This window comes from Miscanthus floridulus, chromosome 7 (assembly GCF_019320115.1).
Source record: "Miscanthus floridulus cultivar M001 chromosome 7, ASM1932011v1, whole genome shotgun sequence".
In the NCBI taxonomy this organism is placed as follows: Eukaryota; Viridiplantae; Streptophyta; class Magnoliopsida; order Poales; family Poaceae; genus Miscanthus; species Miscanthus floridulus.
The window spans coordinates 129811097-129827369 of NC_089586.1; the positions used below are offsets into that span (position 1 = coordinate 129811097).

The 16273-nt window shown below is 41.9% G+C and overlaps 1 pseudogene; it reads right to left on the reverse strand.

Moving 5' to 3' along the window:
• Positions 1-1297: 1297 nt before the first annotated feature.
• LOC136464785 (AP-1 complex subunit gamma-1-like) lies at positions 1298-5655 on the reverse strand (annotated as a pseudogene).
• Positions 5656-16273: the final 10618 nt, after the last annotated feature.

A 16273-nucleotide genomic window follows, 5' to 3' on the forward strand; every position in this document is an offset into this window, starting at 1 on the left:
GAGCTCCTTATTGAGCTTCAATACTCTATTGTTTAACTATAGTGCAATAAAATAACATCGGTGATCAAGATGGTGTGGCATCTTATACATGAATTTGACACTTCTTATTCTCCTTGGTTATTACCTGAATATATTATCATAATCAACTCCCTTAATTCTTAGTACTAATTAAGCTGCAAAACCTGACATATTTAGATATGGTGTCATTTATTCACTAGAGCTGAGAAGAAATTGCTTATATGCAAAGGTATCCTTATTGCAATCTGAATTAGATCAACTTATAACTCTAGATTCTCTCCGACAAAGACAGCATTTCTCCTTACTACAGTGTTCATGTTAAAATAAATTCATGCGCTCTAAAAACCCTGCTTAGTTTTACATCACTTCTATTGTACGGAAATCACTCATGTGACAAACAAATACTATACAAGCAAAAGAAACTTACCTAAACACCACGGATCTTAACATGGCCTAAAGCCCTAAACTATCACCAGGTGTTATAAGATGAGGCGTTCATTGCCCATATTTAACAATGTATTAACAATCGTGACAAACCGGCTGGGGTCTATTACTCACGCATGTGCGCCGGTGCATGCTCCTACTAGATTTAGAATCTGCTTTAGCTCACTGTGCGCTGTAGATTTGGTGCAGAGGTGCAGAGGTGCAGCTCGATCCGGCTGCCTCATGTGGAGAAGAGGGCCACACGGCGTGGAGCACTTGCACTTCTGGAGCGAGCTGCTTTTGCTGCCACAACCATGGCACCTCAACGAAGCTATCAATACCTACATGCTGATGCCCTGAAGGTGTTCAATGAAATGAACACAAGGTTTAGGGTTTAGAATTTAGGGTTTTATCCTGGTATGCTTTAATTTCTTTACCTATATATTTATTAGTAATGAAAATTTATTTGGTTGCAAGACGTCAAAAAATGCAAGATCCTTATACCTGATGGTGCAGTCTACCCCTGTTCGTTTCGCTAAAATTTAACTTATGCTGATACTGATTTGTCGTGAGAGACTATTGGTTTGCTGAAAATTACTGCCGACAGTGCTGGCCGAACTCACGGCGCCGGGGCCTGCACCTGGTCGACCTGCTCAATGTATGTACCAGCCGTGTCGCAGACCAGCGGTTTAAACTCTATTCACCAAGAGAAGGCAGTAATTAAAAGTTTGCGAATTACAGTACAATTCCGCGCGTTGGGCATCCCCTAACTTTCACGGCTCTCTCTGTTAGGCAGTACAAGAAAAGCAGAAGCCATTTGTAATGATGAGGAGCTGAAGAAACTTGTTCAGATTATCTATTTTCTCTAAGTACCCCCACAAATTGGGGGACAAGAATATTAAAAAGAAAACGAGGAACAGGGTAAAATAAGTCTTCGCTCTGCCTGTCCCAGACACGTCAATTTGAGATAACTATCACAACATGACATAATATACACAGACGGCACTATAGTCCAGAAGGAAAATTGCTGACTTGGCCTTGTTCCAATCTGTCCTCGCCATTCACTTTGTACGACATCCGGATCCGCATTGCAAGCGGTTTCTGCCCAGCAGGATAGAGGGAGAAGAAATATCAGATATAAGCATATGTATATGGAATGAAAAGATAAGCTCCAAAACAATGCTGGATAAAGTGGTTACAAGATTATCAAGGTTTATAAAATTATGTATATACAGAGCATCGGTGTATAATCCAAAAGTCTCGGACTATGGCTGGTACTTGTCCTGCGCAGGGCTCGTTTGATTTGTCAAATTCAAGAGTCCATCTAAATTTGACCAGTTACCATCCGTTATGACCGTTTATAGCAGATTGTCACTCATCAAAATAAAGTTTACCAATTTGAAGTGAAATAAATACTTTCAACTTCAAAGGTTCCGTGACCAGGATTTGTTCCAATGGTACCCACCAAGAAAATTTGTTACAGGCAGTGATTAAGGATTCAAAACCCTGGTTATAATTGTGGTAGAACAAATTAGGGACTCTAATGATGTGCGCAAAATGCTTAAATCTTTTGTTAACAACATTGCTCTTGACTACGACAATATAGGTTATTCGAATCTAAGCAGATACACGCTAACAGGCACATTGATGGGAATGGTGTTGGATATGGAAGTACATGTAAATTAAAAAATGGCAGAAAGTAGCTTGTATGAGCATATGCCAATTTTACTATAATCTACATAGCAACATATGGCTATAGAGTAGACAAATACATATATAATCATTACAGAGCGAGACATACTCTTACAGTTACAGTTAATCAATTATGCGCACTAGAGACAAAAGAATATATTAATCTGCCTCTATCTTGATCACATGTGTTACGCATCACTTTGCAAAGTGCACACGAAAAAAAAGGCTCATGTTGTTCCTTATGTAGTTATATTAAAAAAAACAAAAAGGTAACATTTAGTCGAGTTACAGTACATGGAACAACAGTCAACAACTTATCTAAGAAATAATGAAAGACACAGGAGCAGCGATACAAATACATGTCTGTTTTCCAACAACGAGGGCATTTCAGCATTTACAATCCATTCCATTAAGCACATTTTTTTTTCTCAAATGAATCCATTAAACTTGTTAAGCTTTATTTTTGAAAAGAATTGCAAAAGTATGTTATAAACTTTTTGGCCTAGACTTTTCCTGTTAGTACTTCTACTACAGCTGTATAATGTCAATTGTCAACCATTGTAAAACACATCATATGGAAGAAGACTAAAATGAAGTCACTGAAAAGATATACAAAAGCTGAACTGGAAGTGAAGGATGCAGATCTTCATATACCTGTCCCTGTTTGTTATTGGTGACGTTGAGCCCTTGTGTGACTGAACCATTTCCATTAGCTGGAACAGTGATGCCACTAGCTGGATCCAGTCTCAATTGGATAAACTGCAAGAATAAGAAACATTATCAGCATATCAATCAATTATAAAACTTCTTATTAAAAAACACAAAGAACGAAGCACGAAATGATGATATGTTCAGCCTCTTTCCACTGCTCTAAGTCTAAGGTGAAGGAAGATGGTAAGGATCAGAGCACAGAGTAACTACAAAACTCAAGCTATATAAATTTATGGAAAAACGAAAGAATGTTCAACAGCTTCAGACATGGGTAAGCTGAATAAAAGATTTGCACTATAAACTATCATGGAGTATCATCGATTTTAAGTGTAAAAACTATATATGTAGAGTAAAAACCGTGGAACATCAAGGTGCAGTGCCAGTGAAGAGCTCAAAAATAGATTACAGCATACAGCAATAAGATGTTACCTTTGGAACAGCAGCCTGAAAAATAAAATCTGTAAAAGTACTAGATGTCAAATTTGTAAAAGTGGTATGAATTGTAGTCTCTCGTGGGTTTCCAGGCTTCCTTTTGAAATCGAACGTGATCTTCAAGGTTGCACTCTGGAAAGCTGTTATTGATGGATGGGTTGTATTCTCAAGTCCTGCTCAAATTAGGAGGTTTAGTGACCATGAAGACATTATAATTACTTTGTTTGCCAATATGAACAATCAAACTAACCAGAAATAGAAGTATTTGAGGACAAACCATCGAGCAGATCCATGTCCTGAGGTACCACTGGTGTGGGTTTAGTCTCTGCTGCAATAGTGGTAGACAATTCATCAATGGTTATTATAATCAGAAAATAGGTGTCTACATTAAACCAAAGTAACCAGAAGGAAATGTACCTGGTGACAAACTACCAAGGAGGTCAATAGCTTCAGGTACAGCAGGAACAGGTTTAGACTCTGCTACATCAGTATAATAACAAAATTCAATAACAGTCGTAACTCATAAATAGAAACACAGGAAATTGCTACAGCTAAAATTACTTTTACCTTGTCCAGGATGACGGAAGTCTGTTACGGGGGTGCCATTCTGTGATGGAGATGATCCAATGGATAGAAGATCCATAAGAATATCTGTGCTTGCGGTCGAAGTTACACCTGAACAAAACAGAAAGATTGGACATTGCTAAAGCAAGGAAATTTTCTGATAATAACATAAGTGTCCCAAAAGATAATAACTGAAGTACACAATAAAGACCAATAACAAGAAACAAGGTTACATACAAAATTTTGGATCCCATATTATAGCACTAGAAGTAAATTTAAGGATAGGAGGGTAAATTACTAATTAGCAAATCACTGAGGATGCAGTGAACTCAAACTTCAGAAAAGGTAGAAGTGCGTATTCTGAGAGAGAGAGAGAGAACGGGGGGGTGGGGGTGGGGGGGTGGGGGGGGGGGGGGGGGGGGGGGGGGGGGTGGGGGGGGAGGGATAAGCAAGCTAACATGGGAACTGCACATGAGAACAGAGATAGCAGGAAAAAGGATACCTGTCGTTGATGAACTCACTCCAATACCCAGAAGATCTTGCAAAAAATCATTACGTGTTGTAGTAGAAGCAATGGTTGAAGCTGGGGCACCATCAGAACTCAAATCAAGCAAATCAGCTAAAGGAGCTGAGGTGGGTTTTGCTACACCATTCGGAAGCTTAAGGCTTCCAGGAGTGACTGTTGGAGCAAGTTTATCTGCTGCAATAGTTGCTTGTGTAGCAGTAGCCCGCTCCACCAGATAACTAGCTTCACCAATACAGGCATGCGTTCAAGCAAGGATGATCTGCACTTGAACCAGATTCTCTACGATTAATATCTGACATAACTAATACAATGATAAGCAAATCGTCTGCGGTAACATATAGAAGTTTGGTGGTCCACCTGATAGACTGATGTCTTTGTATAATGGAAGTGAATTCAATTGATCTTTGCTGTAGTTCAAGCACAACATTCTCTTTATTCTGGGCAACTATTTGTTTTACCCTCCTGTTTAGACAGTAAAGTCATAGTGAAAACAAAGCAGTATTATACTATAATAACCACCTAGCTAGAGTAAACACTATTTACAGACATAGTAAGCTTTGAAGTATTTTGGGGTTACAAAAGATCACCATAACAGGAATAATCGACACAGATATGATGCTGTTAGAGGGAAATAGCTATCAATCAACCGGAACATATAACCAAGTTGTATGACTAAATGTACTATCTGCTTTGAACTAGTCATACAATCCAGTCATATGTATAGCAGGGTTCTAGTGAGAGGTAGATATTAGTCTAAAATACCGGAGGGCAGATATATTATGTCAAGTTAACACTCAGAACAATGTGATCATCTTGTAAAGAAGATTCATTGAAGGTGCTATTAAAAACATGAGTAGATCATACATGATGGTGAGCAAATCATACTCTTGCCGACTTGGATATGTCATTGAATACTAGGTCAGTTAGGGCGCAAGAGGGTGTCCTGACCAGTTCTGTAGATCCAAACTTGGATCTCCAGCAATGTACTCAAATTTATCAAGAACGTCATGAATAAAAGAGAACCAAAAGTGCATCAAACAAATACAAGTTCACAGTTAAGAGAACCGCAGCTTTGAGTCAGTATCTCATGAAGTAATAATTTAGTTGAACAACCGTATGAGGTCAGGTTGAAAGATATCTTACTCTGACGTCGAAGGAAATCGTGAGGAGAGCTTCAGAAGAGCAACCAGACACATAGCTCCAGTTGTCACATCTGCTGAGTAGCGGTTAAGAGCGACCTCTACGGCACCCACAGCATCAGATTCTGTTACCTGAACAATTTGATGCATTTCTCATGATGTACCACAAATTAGATGAGTAGTACTGCATGGTAGGTTGGGAAAGGTTCCTGAACAATTTGATGCATTTCTCATCATGTGCCACAAATTAGATAGTAATGCATGGTAGGTGTAGGTTGGGAAAGATTCCTTAACAATTCAGTTCATTTTTCCTAAGCTAAATATTTATATTGTAAATAAGGCCATCTGTTATGCATACATATATATGAATAATGTGCAGCGGATTTCTGGAATAATTACTGAGCCCTTGTTTGGGTGGGGCCAGGATGGCTGTCAGCCTAGCTCCTTCAAGTATAGAGCACACAACAATAGAACCTAAATATGTGGATTCAGACTTCAAAGGATCAATAAAGAACATATCCTTCAAGAATTGTCCACTTACCTTAATTGGCTCCTCCCCGTCCAGCATGCCAACATTGTTCACCAGCATTTCACCATATTCACCAATGCACCAAACAGCTACTCTTACTAAACTTCCCTAATCAGTATAATATTGACAACGTTACAGACATCAGGTAGGACTCTTACTAAACTTCCCTAATCAGTATAATATTGACAACGTTACAGACATCAGGTAGGATGAGATGGAATGGAATGGAATGCAATAAGAGTATAAACTTTCCCCTAACCTGTTTACCATATGATTGTAAGGCCTTATACAATGACCTCACTGAATATCCTTGAAGCTCTGCTGTATTACTTAGTACAACAATAAGGGCATGACATATATCATCCTTCACATGATTTCCAGCCTGTTCAACAATAAGAGTGGAACATGAATTGAGTTTGATATCTCAAGCTATTTCAAGCAATGGATCACAACATAACTATGAACAGTATCTCAATTCCCAATTACCAGCAACACCTAATGAGTGTGCAAAGATAGCAATATTTGTGTAGTTCAAAAAAGTTATGACAGGTTTTTTGAGATAGTGGAAGTGCCTGGCATCCTTTGGAGGTTGCTGTGTGCATGTTGTAAGTATGAGGCACAAAAGGGCAAGGAGAAATGCAGGAAACCCAAGTCTAAGGCTAAAATCAAGGCTGTGGCCAGTATTATAGCTTATTCCGCTATGGAAAGGATAGCTGTGAAGAAACATTGAGAAACTTCCTTCCCTACAGTTTTTTAATTCTTATCAATAATTGCCAATGCAGGTAATAACCTCACTTGACATTTCCAGTACATACTACAAACTACTTAGGGCTTGTTCGGTTGTTCCGGAACGAGCCTAGGAACTGTTCCTGCTGATGATGGTCATTCAAATTAACAAAGCAATCCGTCCAGAGTTACTTCCCCGCCTATGGTCTTGTCGCCCATGGGCGCGGCGGCGGCTGTGGCGCCAGCTCCAGTGTCACCGAGTGACATCTCGTAGTATCTACGGTCGCAGCTTTCCTCTACCATCACGGAGCCGATCTTGGTCGAACCTCCATGTCTCCATGTTCCTAGGAGGCGTCGTGCGGTTGAATGCACATCCTCACCGCCACGTCGTAGCGGGAGGCTTGCGGCCAAGAGTAGATGCAGAGCCTCCAACCCGACCGTGCAAGCCCAGAACGTGCTGATGGCAAAATGGGGACTCCACCAGCAGGATCAGGCGTCGCAGGCCGATGCGGAGGGCGATTTCGATAAGTACATGGCCGTTTTCGACGAGCCTCTCTCGGAGTCCAAGCGCGAGGCAATTAGGATGCTCTTCCCGGCTGGCTGCGCGATTGACGGCATCCAGCTGGTGGAGGGGGTTGAACTCGAGGTTTAGCCTACCTCTGGGTACCCGCTCTAGGTCGTCCAATCGTTGCCCATGGCCTAGTTTACTAGCTCGCTGTAGCTTAGCCTGTTGTTGCTTTTAGTCCCTCTTGTGGTACTAGCCGGGCTTCGTCGTAGTTTTCTTTAGTTTTTTCGCTTCTGTTTTTCTTCTTTCTCCTCGCCTGGGAAACCTTTGGTTACCTATTGTTGAGCCGTTTGTTGTTTGGTTCGGTGTTGTCTACTTCCTCTTAATGAAATACGTGCTACACGGCACGTTCGAGAAAAATCCGGCCGGAAATCTATCCAGGAGGTCATTTCGAAGCAATCAAACATGCCCTTAGGGTGCTCCGTATCTACAAGCATGCAGGTTGAACAGATTTGTCCAGAAGATGAAATAATTGAGTCTTCCAACAGTGTTGCATCAAAGATACAAGGTTAGAAGTAAAATTGCAAGAAACCCCCAAAAAAATGGTGTTCTGGAGTGCAGACTTTTCGGATATAAAAGTATCTTCCCAGTACTTAAGTACTTACCAGAGATAAAACCTTGAACATCTGGTCAAGGTACCATAACTTCTCTTGAGAAAACCTATTGGCGATGCAACATTGTTAAACACTCCACAAGTCAATAAGAACCAACAAAATAAATAGATACTAACTTTTCAACTATAGAGCATATCTTTACTGTGAGATCTCCTATAAAGTCTGGATCCGCTATGTTTAAGTAATCAATGAGCTCTTTATTAGTCAAAGGCTTTACGTTTGTAGCAAATAAACAAGCTCAAGAGCCCTTTTGCGAATGGAGGCATCGGTATCCTGAAAGGTACACAGCAATTAGAAATGATAAAAGCCAGAAAAAAAGAAATAGAGTGCTTGAAACAGCAAATGTCAGGTTGATGTAGCTAGATAAACAGCAGACTTGATTATATACAGTTAGAAACTAATAGATCATATATTGTGAACTGTTGACTTAAATATTACTTTGCAATAGCAGTAACATATATACTGACTAATCTTCCTCGAATAACATGAATCCAGGTTTAGAATGTACTCCCCCCGTTCCAAATTGTAAATCGTTTTGACTTTTCAGTTATTATTAAAGTAGGAAGGAACGGCGTCTCTTCCTGCTGCTGCTCTCTCTCTCTCTCTCTCTACACACACACCATGGAAGATATCCTGAGTTCTCGCATTTTAAGAAACGAAATGCTTTTGGAGTATTTCGGTTGTATTATATACTCTCTTCGATTCTTGTACGTATACAATGCTGATATATTCTTGTATACGTTCCTAGCTACTAAACGGCGCGCGGCCACACATATTGCAATCCACTGCTATATAGCTAGCTGATCTGATGCTTGGTCGAGGCTGCACGCGCAATCAGCCGGCCGGCCGGTGCGGTGGCGCTATTGCATCAGCTGGGTCATCCATCGTCGGTCGTGATCACTCATCGAGTCGTCGTCAGTCTGTTAGGGCGGCGTACGTTCGCATCGACGATCACTGAGTCGTTTTTAATTTTGCCTCTGCATCCATCACCACTAGCTGTATACGTATATATATATATATATGTATCTTATCTATATCCCATATCCATGCATATGGATATAGCTAGAGATCGAGACAGTGGTGGATCCACGGAATTGATCAAAGGGGGCTGAACAATAAAGGCTGATATACTAAGCCTTGTTAGTTGATCTCCACCAACGGCCTATTGGACCCTTGGATCTGCGTTCTGATTGGGGGCGCCCAACCCTAATACGGTTAATGGACCCTGTCGCACAACACTATAAAGATAGATGTGGTTCACGGCTCTAACTATAAGATTGACCGGAGCCGCCGTGACCCACGAACAGAAAACCTAATCCGATCTAAAGAAGAGTGCTGCCAGTGACGGGAAGCCCCACCGACTCCGCCGTCGCCACCGGACCTCGCCACCACTACGCTGGACTCCACTGCACCGAGCTACTGCGACACCGGCGTCCAAGCCGCTGCGGCGCCATGGACCGAATGATGACCTAGGGCGAGGTACATCAACAGTTTTCTGATCTAAGTAAGAAGCTTACCCCTTGATCTACTTTACAGAGGTACTACGTGATTCCTAACAATGGTATCAGAGCCAAAGTTGTCAGTGTGTAGATCTAGTATGGGGTAAAGCATTGAAAAGAAATTAAAGAAAGAACAATGGTTCAATCCGTTTCGGATTAAAACCCTAACCCTAACCGGGTAAAAGAAAATTGAAAAGAGACCGAGGGTGGCAGACGTCACTGAACTCTCGGTCACCACCGCCACCGCGCGGGGAAAGGTGCCGCACCGACGTTTTCGCCGCCGCGCGGCAAGAAAAGAACAGACCTCCTTTCGGATCTGAGCAGACGGAAGGGGTTCCCTAACCCTAACCCTAACTGGGTGAAGAAAAAAACAAAAGAAGAGGGATTCGGCCGAACAAAGGAAGAGGGATTCAGCCTAGAAGAGAATCAAAGCCGAACCCTAACCCACAAAGCACTCACTGGGGAAGAAGAACAGTGACTCTAGTGAGTCAAATCCTATCCCTAACCCCAACCCCAAATCGGTTCAACTCCAAAAGAAAAAGAAAGAAGATCCAAAGGAGAAGAAGGGGAAGAGGGGAAGGGGCTTATCTCGCTGATCTCGAATCAAAACCAAGAGCAAAACCGAATCGGGTTAAATCAAATCATAACCCTAACTCGCGACGAGGAAGGGGAAGAGAGCGATTCGGTACAAATAGAAAAGAAAAGAAATCAAATGAAAGAGATGAACCGAATCGAACGAATCAAATCGGGAAAAGAAACCCTAACCCTAACCCTAATCCCCAATCGCATGACTCAGATCCAAAAGGGGAAGAAGAAAGAGAAGGGCAGAGGCCTACCCTCGCCGCTGCCGACACCGCCGTCGCGAGGGATGAACAGGCACGCTGCCATTTCACCGGCGCGCGAAAAGACAGCGCCGTTGCCGCTTAGGCATGACCTCCATGGGCGCAGTGGGGCACCGCCGCTTGTCTGCTCGACAGTGGCGCGCTCACTCGCGTGGGGAGCGCGCGCGTCGACGAAAGGGCTGGCAACGGCGCCATGTCGCTCGGTCGCCGCCGCTGCTCGCTGCGATGAGAGTTGCTGCACTGAGAGAGAGAAAGGTGAGAAAGAAATGCATAGGGTTTCTAGGGCAGCCGCGGCGGGGGGGGGGGTGATCTAGCGACATCGTCGCTCGGCTGTCGGATCAACGTGGACGCCTCAGATTCAACGGACCGCCTTTCGGCCTAGGCGGGCGAGCGCGGTGGGCTACTTTTGCGGCCCAGGTTGTGGCCTGGGCATGGGGGAGGAGCCGCGCGCACGCGCGAAAGAGCTGTTGTTGCAGGCCGGGCCGCTACTGTAGCTGATGGGCCTGGGTTGCGCTGGCGCGTTGCTAGGTCGCGCGCACTGCTGCACGCTACTGCTGTGCCGCTAGGCCGGGCGCTGCGCTGGCTTGCTGGGCCGTTACTGTTGCAGCAGGCCAGGACAGAATGAATAGTATGAAAAGATTTGAATTTTATTTAATTTTATAAGCTGATTTGAATGAATTTTGATGAATTTCAAAGGTTTAAAATTTCTGGTAAAATTACACCAACGTGTTATTTTTTCAGAAAGTAGATATGAACAAGAAAAGCTTCTGAAAAATAGATAGTGAATTTTTTTCATGTTTCCACTGCTAAAGAAATAGTTAATTCTCCAGTTATTTTGAACCAATATGATATTTAATTGAAGAAAAAGAGATTTTGATATGATTATGATGTTGTTATTTTCTGACAAACGTTGTTAATGACAACGTCGTAATTTTAATGATTTTATGCATTAATTCTATTTCTGCCCAACGCTGATGTAGAATTAGTGTATAAGAACAGTCGTAATTTTTAATGATTTTATGCATTAATTCTATTTTTGCTCAACGGTGATGTATAATTAGTGTATAAGAACAGTTGTATGTTTTAATTTTGACCAACGTTGGAATTAAGGCATGCAATTGTTGTTATTTTTTAAGTTAAGAAAAAGTTTGATCTGACCTTCGTCTTGTCTAAGTTAGACTAGGTAGTCACCTCACCGTGTTCCACTGGGCCTATAGCACCGATGAGGGAGACAAACGAGGATGATGCTGCTTAGGCAACTAAAGAGAGGGATTTTGAATCCCAAAAGATGTCATATGACCTTGAGCATAGGAAGTGTGTCACTATCAGTAAGAAACGTTTGGCTGTGATAAAGAACACGATTAAGACTGCAATTATGGACTCAATCCCAGAGTGTGACACAGTCACCGAGTACCTCGATAGAATAAAGAGTCAGTTCACTGGTTCTTCAAAGACATATGCTACACAGCTGATAAAAACAGCTGGTGACAGAGAGTTACTCTAGAAATGGTGGATAAGAGAGCTCACTATACGTCGTCGAAATTATGGCACTGTCGTTGAGGCCATATTTCGAGGAGGTGAATAGAAAGACTAGTTAAGAATAATATTCTTCCTCCATTAGAGCTCTCATATTTAGAACAATGTAGAGAATGCATATAAGAAAAGTATGTAAAAAAATTAAAAAAGATGCCAAACGAAGCACATAAATTTTACAGATTATTTACATAGACATCTGTGGTCCGTTTCCTGTAAAGAGTGTGGATGGTTATGATTTATTCATAACATTCACAGATGATTACTTTCATTATGGTTATATTTATCCAATTAAAGAAAGAACAGAAGTATTGGATAAATTTAAGATATTTAAGGCAGAAGTTGAAAACCAACACAATTTAAAGATTAAGATAGTCAAGTCCGACCGTGGTGGGGAGTACTACGGTCGGCATACCCCATATGACCAAGTTCCTGAACATTTTACAAGGTTCTCACAGGAGAATGGCAAAGTAGTCCAGTATTCTATACTGGGCGAACCTCAGTAAAATGGAGTAGCTAAAAGTAATAATCGTACCCCAATGGATATGGTGCGCAGTATGATAAGTTACTCCACCTTACCGTTGAGCCTGTGAATGGAGGCATTAAAACCGCCATTCATATTCTCAATATAGTACCAAGTGAGTTGGTGCCCAAAACACCGCATGAGTTGTGGACAGAAAGAGTACCCTCACTAAACCACTTACGTGTGTAGGGGAGTATTACTGAGGCTAAAGTATTTAACCCAAATATTGGGAAGCTAGATCACAAAATAGTAAGTTGCCATTTCATTGGCTATCCAGAAAAGTCAAAAGGTTTTCGTTTCTACTGTCCAGACAGACATATAAAGTTTGTGGAAACGAGACACGTTGTCTTCCTAGAGGATGAAATGATAAGGGGAGCATGGTAGCTCGAGAAATTAACCTTGAAGAGAAGCGAATGTATGCGCCCACTCCAATGATTCATGAGCTAATTTTCTCACTACCTGCTGTCGTTGCATCGATAGTGCAAGATACTATGGTGCCAGCACCTGTTGTTATTTCGTCTGTGGTAATAATGAATGACAATGAGGATCCTATTCTTTAGGATCCTATGGAACCTATTGCCACACATGAGGGGGAGCAACAACAACCTCAAACAGAAGATATGCCAAATGTGGAGGCCCCTAGAAGGTCTCAAAGAGTTAGAAAATTAGCTATTTCTGCTGACTATGAAGTATACAATATTAAGGAATTTCAAATGGAGGATGATCCCACCTCATTTGAATAAGCCATGAGAAGTGATCATTCATCAAAGTGGCTTGAGGCCATAGAAGATGAAATGAAATCTATGAATGCTAATAAAGTTTGGGACTTGAATATAATTCTTAAAGGAGCCAAAACAGTAGGCTGTAAATAGGTCTACAAAACAAAACTTGACTCTCAAAGGAATATAGAGAGATATAAAATGAGACTTGTGGCAAAATGCTTTACATAAAGAGAAGAGATTGATTACAATGAGACATTTTCTCCCGTCTCATGTAAGGATTCCTTCAGAATTATAATGGCATTAGTGGCACATTACGATTTAGAATTACATCAGATGGATGTAAAGATGACATTTCTCAATGAGGACTTGGAGGAAAATATTTACATGGCACAACCAAAAGGTTTTGTCATGGAAGGAAAAGAACGAATGGGATGCCACCTAAAGAAATCCATTTATGGATTAAAACAAGCTTCAAGACATTGGTACTTGAAGTTTGATCAGACAATAAGAAATTTTGGGTTTAAAGAGAATGTAGAGGACAATTGTGTCTATGCAAAGTTTAAGAATGGAAAGTTTATCTTCCTTGTCATGTATGTGGATGATATCTTACTTGCTAGTAGTGATGTCAGCCTACTACTGGAGACAAAGAAGTTTTTGTCCTCAAAAATTGATATGAAAGATCTTGGTGAAGCTTCGTTCGTTTTAGGGATCGAGATTCATCGAGATAGAAGTAAAGGGGTATTAGGACTGTCACAAAAGGCATACATGGAAAGAATCTTAAAGAAATTTAATATGCATAAATGTAGTCTCTCACCTACTCCTATAGTCAAGGGCGATAGATACGGGGATTTTCAATGCCCCAGGAACCAGTATGAGATCGATCAAATTAAAAATGGTTCCCTATGCTTCAGTTGTCGGAAGCTTGCAATATGCTCAAGTATGTACGCACCCTGACTTGGCATTTATTACCGGGTTACTTGGCAGATTCTAGAGCAATCCTAGAACAGAACACTAGAAATTAGTAAAGAAAGTCTTGCATTATTTGCAAGGAATGAAAGGCCTCATGATGACGTATAGAAGATCTAATTCACTCCATATAGTGGGATATTCAGATTCTGATTATGCGGGAGATGATAAAAAATCCACGTCTAGACGTGTATTCACTCTCGCAAGGGGAGCTATTTCATGAAAAAGCTCAAAGTAAACCGTCACTACATTGTCCACAATGTATGTCGAGTTTGTAGTATGTTATGAGGCAATGGGGCAGATGAACTGGCTAAAGAAGTTCATATCCAGTTTAAAGGTGGTTGACGACATCTATAGACCACTTAAGTTATACTGCGATCATAATCCGGTAGTACAGTATGTTTACAACAATAAGTCAAGTGGTGCTGCCAAACACATTGACATAAAGTATTATGTTGTGAAAGATAAAGTCCGGGATCATGTCATAAGTCTTGAGCATATAAGTACTAAAAAGATGCTCGCGGATCCGCTTACAAAAGGCTTACCACCCAACGTGTTCAGAGAACATATAGCTAGCATGAGTTTAAGAGAAAGCCTAAAATTCCTAGACAAAAGAAGGCCCAAAGTTAAGTATCTACTTCAGAACAGAGTGGTGTGTTATAGCTGTTAAATCTATCGGCAATTGACCGTGATGGTGAAACATGCTCTATGCGCTAATCTGTAATGGAATGAACAAAAGTAAATGATATGAAATTGAAAGATGGCAGTGAGATCAAAGGGGAGAATGTTAGTTGATCTCCACCGAGCCCTTGGATCTACGCCATGATCGGGGGCGCCCAACCCTAATATGGTTGGTGGGCCCCTGTCGCACAACACTATAAAGATAGGTAGGGTTCACGGCTTTAACTACAAGGTTGACCGCAGCCATCGTGACCCACGAATAGAAAACCTAATCCGATCTAAAGAAGAGTGATGCCAGCGACGGGAAGCCCCACTGACTCTACCGTCGCCACTGGACCTCGCCACCACTACGCTGGACTCCACTACGCCGAGCTACCACGACACCGGCGTCCAAGCCGCTGCGGCGCCATGGACCGAATGATGACCTAGGGCAAGGTACATCAACAGTTTTCTGATCTAAGTAAGAAGCTTACCCTTAATCTACTTTATAGAGGTACTATGTGATTCCTAACAAGGCTAGCCCAGAAAGAAAGAAAGAACACGTGGTCGTCAACCTCTAACTACACCTTCAGCCTCTCCTTCTCTTGCTCCATGGCAGAAATTTCTCTTTCCCTGGTTGAAATCTCTAGGAGGGGCTGTGATATATGGCATGCATGATGGCATGTCAACCAACGTACATGGGGCCATTCGGTACAAATTCTTGGATGGCTTCAGGAGCTGTTTTGTAGCGTTTTCTACCAAACGACTGAGAAGGGAGATGCTCATTGCACAGAGTCGCGGAAAGCCTGCTGAGACAAGTGGCTATCACTATATAGTGAAGCTAAAATAGGCATCTTCGACTGCTCCGTCTGCTATCACATAGGCCCAGACCCTTGTGCCCCGATGCGGGCAAGCAAGGCCACTCGGGCAGGAGCGGGACAGAAAGATACAGGTGGAGCGCAGGAGCGTCGGTGAGGTGGAGCGTAAGCCGCACGGGCATGATGGTGAGGAGGGCCTCAACATAGCTATGGAGGGGGACGAAGGGCATCGGCACGCGGCGGAACGCTTGTGCGCCGGCAAGGAGAGCTCTGGTGCGGCTGGGGAGGATAAAGGGTGGCGGCGTTAACGGAGCTTCTTATCTGGCCAACGGCGATGAAGAGACAACATAAGGAAAGAAGAAGGGTTGCATGTTTGTGTGGCTGGGAAGAGGAGAGAGATATCAAGGAGACAAGAAGAGATGAAATAAAAATAAAGAAAGAAAATAGAAAAGAAAAAAGGTGTTATTGTTATTTCACCTTTATATCCACTTAGAGAAGTTGTTTTTATCCAAATGTTTCATCAAAACAACTTCAGCTCTACCCGTGAAGCTGAGCCAAAACCGAAAAAATCACTAGTGTGAAGCGGAGCTAGCAAACAGATCCAAAAATTGATCTAATATTATATATGTCAAATCCTAATTTGCTGAAGCAGAAATATAGCATGATGGAAGTTGTACGTAAAGGGTAGTCACACTCTTTCTGAGAATCTTTGAGGAAGGAGATGCCCTAGAATTAAACATGATCAACCCCAAACTTATTTAAGAACTATTA